The sequence below is a fragment of the Halyomorpha halys genome, unplaced genomic scaffold (genome assembly GCF_000696795.3).
Source record: "Halyomorpha halys isolate HHAL.00 unplaced genomic scaffold, Hhal_1.1 Scaffold88.1, whole genome shotgun sequence".
Taxonomy (NCBI): domain Eukaryota; kingdom Metazoa; phylum Arthropoda; class Insecta; order Hemiptera; family Pentatomidae; genus Halyomorpha; species Halyomorpha halys.
In genome coordinates, this window is record NW_027114863.1 from 1206890 (window position 1) to 1212456 (window position 5567).

Genomic DNA, 5567 nt, shown 5'->3' on the forward strand with positions numbered 1-5567 from the left:
ACAGACATATTTGCTGATAAAGAAATATTCCTCCACGTACATTTATAAAAATTTGTTATTTAGCGACAGCTCATTGCAAATTTAAATCAGTTCTTTGCTCATTTCATGGATATTAGCATATTTCAAAAGACGGTTCTTGATTGTTCTATTATTGTTAAGAGAAATCATTGGTTCCTTTTGTAGTAATTTTTTAATTTTTTTTTTTTACGTCTTGAATTGAGAAATATCTTCAGTTAGAATCGAGACAACCTCTCTTAAAGTCACGCCATATTTGAGTGAGTGTAAATTTTATTGTTATTAATTTTTCTTTTTATTAATATTTTTCATAGACGTAGTTTAATTGTTTAGCTTGTTAGGGCAACCATACAATGGTTCCATTTTGATATTTTTTTTTTTCATTTAATTCAATCTACAAAAAATCAAAAAACACTATTAATGTTTTTTACAATACAAAAAGGAATAAAATAAGAACAGAAGGAATGGAAAAAGGGGACGTAAATATCAGGAAAGTAGGTGGCAAATGGAAGTAGTACTACTTAACCTATAAATTCCACTTTCATTCTAAAATTATATCATTAGAAACAAACCTATAATGTCTTTATAAGTGTATATTTGTACTGTAATTAATCAAAATAAACCTTTAAAGTTAATAGACAAGATTCGAAAGAAACTATTTATACTCACTCAATCGATAGATTAATAAAATATACAATGTTAAACTAAATTAATCATTGATTCGTTAGCTCAGAAATTCTTGATTAATTAGGGCACAGAGAACGTAAACATTCATCAGTTGGCAGTTATAAAACATTACTCAGCCCAAACGAAGTAGTACAAGAGCCACGTGGAAAATAAGTCTGTTATCTCATTCTAAATTTTGATTACTTTAATAAAAATTATGTATAATTACTAGCCGAACTGATAAGTCTGCCAAATATATTAAGGAGGAATTAATTATGGTGACTGTTCAAAAACGTAAAATAAATTAATTTTTCATTCTGAGTTGTATATCTTCAAAACTACCAACAACACTAGAAAAGTTAATTGAACGTCGTTTAAAGTAGAGTAAATTCCCTAAAATATGAGCTCTGATAGAGCTATTTACAGTCAATAGTTTCCGAAATATGTTTTTTTAAAAAAGAAACATTTTATAAAAAATGCACTGAAAATTAGTAGTTATTGAATTTATTTTTGGAAATATATATCTGAGGAACCATTCAACGTAAAACGTATATTAGCACTCTTAGTACAAGAGCTGGGAAGAAAAAAAGGCAGTTATTTCGCCCCAATTTTTTATTACTTTAATGGAAACTATTTATAATTACTAGTCAAAACTGATGAGTCTGCCAATTATAGGTAGGGAGAAATAAAAATGGCGGCTGTTCCAAAACCTTAAAAACATTAATTTTTCATTCGGAGCTCTATATCTTAAAAACTACCAACAAAACTAGAAAATCTAAAAGAACATTATTTAAAGGTGAGTAATATTACTAAAATATGAGACCTAATAGAGCTATTTACGTCTAATTGTTCTGAAGATATAGCTTTTTAAAAAGCAACATTTCTTAAAAATCTACAGAAAGATTAGTAGTTAGTTAAGTTATTTTGAGAAATTTATATCTAAGGAACTATGTGACGTATAGATGTCTATTAGCACTCAAATTAAATCTAAATAATTGTACTATAAAGTCGCTTATGACCTTTACCCTCGTAGGAAAAGTAGTTTTCATGATATGGGCTAAAATAAATTGATTTATAGTTGTTTGGACAACAAGTTTGAGTTTTGAAAAACTTTATTTTAGAACCCTTAAGACGTACATATGTCTGCCAATACTCAAATTAAAGCTAGTTAAATTTACTATAAAATAGTTTATTAACGTTTGTCTTTTTAGGAGAAGTAGTTTTTATGATATTTGACTAAATAAATTCACAAACTGTTAATTTCTAGTTGTTCGTATAAAATGTTTGATTTTTGAAAAAATATATGTCTAAATCGACAAGGCGCACATATGTCTGCTAACACTCAAAATAAAGGAAATTGAACTTACTATAAAGTAGTTTATGACACATACTTCGTAGGGATAGTAGTTTTTATGATATTCACATATGAATAAAAAATTGGCAAATGAAAATTTGTTGGAGCAACTATAAATCAATTATTTTAATTTTAAAAAACACTAACTTTTTAAGGTTTTGGAACAGCTGCCAATTTTTATTCTCCCTACCTATACTTGGCAGACTCAATTTTGACTAGCAATTATACATAGTTTTTATTGAAGTAATCAAAAATTGGTGTGAGATAACTGCTTTTTTTTCTTCCCGACTCTTGTACTAATATTAGTTGCGAGTTTGTGTCAGGTTTCTGTTAAGAATAACATTAAGTCATATAACTCTGCTTCTCGGGCTCTTCTCATATTGTTATGAAATTAAAACATTATTAACTTAATAGAACAGTTACTTGAAAAAAAAATTGGATGAGAAAAATAATCAATTGTAGGGTAACTATCATCTTTTGGAAAAAGTAACTTTTACGTATAATGTACTATTAAAAATTACTAATAATAGGTGGTGAATTATAATTGATAAAAATAATCTAATAATCGTTAAATAATAGGTCCGTTCTAAACAACAGTATTCTGACTCGTAACACCTTCCACTTAGGAAGCAAAATTGAACATCCAAGTTTTAAACTCGTAAGTTTGTGGAAGAGAAAATACAAGAGAACGAGTTAAGGGATTAAGTAATTATCTCCTTAATAAAGATAACATGGATAGCTAAGAAACATGTTAGTATTGTTTTAACGAGTACTGCTTTCTGCTATCGGTCTGAAGGTGAGTGCCGGTGTAGCGTATAGAAATACAATAGTATACAAACTAAAATAAGCTTAAGAAATATCAAGGATAGAAAGAAATCACAGGTGTTATTAGTGGCTTAAAAAACCATTTAAAGCCCATATAATAAACTGATTTTAATTATGAACGAACTCAAAATCTTGAGTTTAATGAGAAAGAGAGATCCTAATAAACCGAATCCAGAAACGACCGAAAGACGTTTCTTCAAAATTATTATTTTTGTACTCCAGATTCTAAGGATTAAATGTGATTTCGATTTTTTTTTTATCGATAAACATACAACTTAGGTTTATAATGAAGTAATAATTACATAGGAATTTTTGTGATATTAACCCTTATAAGTCGCTAGCTTATTATACGTGATTCCATATATGCAAAAAAAAGTCTGTATTGCAAGAATAACATTTTTGTTAGAAATTATTTATTTTACACATATATGAGATTGAAATAATTATTTATTTAGAAAAGGTAGTGATATATTACTGGAGATGTCAATTGCTCTGTTAGGGATACTTAACTAATAAGCAGTCCTGCCGATTGTGTTTTTAAAACAACCGTATTACCCAAAAAATACTCGCGATTTTACCTTTTAACTATAACTGTACTACTGTTACAGTCATGATTATACTGTTAAAATAACTCTGGCGTGATAGTTGATAATATAAGTAATTTTAGTGAAACAACTATCATACGTATACACGCTTTAACAGTAAAATTGTTGGCCACTACGATGGTGTAACTATTTCATTGTTACAGTCATTGTAGCATTCACTATCACGACGTCTGTCATGACATTAATGTCACACTGGGTCTGGAGTGTTGGTTAAAACTAACAGTACAAGCCGGGAAGAAAAAAAGGCAGTTATCTCACCCCAATTTTAGATTACTTTAATGAAAACTATGAATAGTTATTAGTCAAAACTGATGAGTCTGCCAAGTATAGGTAGAGGGAATAAAAAATGGCGGCTGTTTCAAAACCTTAAAAAACATTAATTTTTCATTCGGAGCTCTAAATCTTAAAAACTACCAACAAAACTAGAAAATCTAAGAGAACATGATTTAAAGTAGAGTAAATTTTCTAACATGTAAGCCCTAATAGAGCTGTTTACGTTAAATAGTTCTCGACATATAGCTTTTTAAAAAGCAACATTTCTTAAAAATTTACTGAAAGATTAGTAGTTAGTTAAGTTATTATGAGAAATTTATATCTAAGGAACTATATGACGTACTGATATCTATTAGCTCTCAAATTAAAGCTAGTTTAATGTACTATAAAGTAGCTTATGACTTTTACCTTCGTAGGAAGAGTAGTTTCCATAATATTTGCTAAAATAAATTGATTTATAGTTATTCGGACAATAAGTTTGAGTTTTGAAAAACTTTATTTCGGAAACCATAGCACTCAAATTAAAGCTAGTTAAATTTACTATAAAATAACTTATATGACGTTTATCTTTGTAGGAGTAATAGCATTTATGATAATTGACAAAATAAATTCACAAAATGTTAATTTCTAGTTGTTCGTATGAAATGTTTCCTCATATCCATAAGACGCATATATGTCTGTCATCACTCAAAATAAAGGAAACTTAACTTACTATAAAGTAATTTATGACACTTATCTTCATAGGGATAATTTTTGTGATATTCACATATGAATATAAATTTCGCAAATGAAAACTAAATGTCATGTAAACTACTTCTCCTACGACGATAAACATATTAATCTACTTCGTAGCCCATTAAACTAGCTTTAATTTGAGTGATAATAGACATCTGTACGTCAAATGGTTTTTGAGATATAAATTTTTCAAAATAAATTCACTAACAACTAAACTTTCAGTACGTTCTGTACATCATTTTTATGAAATATTGCTTTTTAAAAAACCTATATCTCGAGAACTATTGAACGTAAATATCTATTAGGGCTCATATGTTAGCAGATTTACTCTTCTTTAAATGACGTTCTCTTAGATTTTCTTGTGTTGTTCCTACTTTTTAAGATATAGAGCTTCGAATGAAAAACTAATTATTTATAACGTTTTTAAAAAGTCGCCATTTTTTAATTTCCCCAACGTATACTTGGCTGACTCCTCTATTTTGACCAGTAATTATAACTAGTTTTCATTAAAGTGATTGTGGTAAATAACTGACTTTTTTCTCCACCCTTGTACTATAATACTAATTGAGTAACATTCGCATTAAGACGTTTAGCTGTCATATGAATACGCTTTGACAACAGGACGAAACGTTGTTCTTATAACTTTTTCCCAAAAACTTAAAATTGTATCAGTCCCAGACCAAAAACGAAGTTTCCCAAGAACTTAAAATTGTAGCGAGTTTCGCTTTGTCAGCTCCTTCGTGATCTAAGACCGCAGAGATAAAGTACTGTTGTCATGTATGAGCGATAAGGTTTAAATTTTGAATGCTTATTAGTTGACATAATTAATTGCCTATAGGCCGATAGGTCCGAGTGCACGCCAAGAACAGTAAAAATGACAAAGTATTATCTGGATTATCTCTCTAGGAAGTCTGGTGAGTCAATTCTTTTAAAAATTTTTGAGGTTTATTTACTTCCATCATTTTCAATAAATTATTATTTATTTACTCATTAACGATTGTACAACGTTTCGGGACCACTGTCCCATATTCATGCACTATAAAAACCTCATGATTTCATATGGGTAATCATGAGGTTTTTATAGTGCATGAATA

The 5567-nt window shown here is 28.7% G+C and overlaps 1 protein-coding gene across 2 annotated transcripts in view; it reads left to right on the forward strand.

The window, feature by feature from the left end:
- Positions 1-210: 210 nt before the first annotated feature.
- LOC106677128 (golgin subfamily A member 6-like protein 26) overlaps positions 211-5567 on the forward strand; it is a 26728-nt gene continuing 21371 nt past the window's right edge. Inside the window, exon 1 of one of the 2 annotated variants that reach the window (XM_067051973.1) lies at positions 211-275. The gene's annotated coding sequence lies outside the window, so the exon portion shown is untranslated. Of the gene's footprint in view, positions 276-2801; positions 2832-5567 lie in introns of those variants that run through there. The other variant, XM_014414843.2, reaches the window with a different exon arrangement.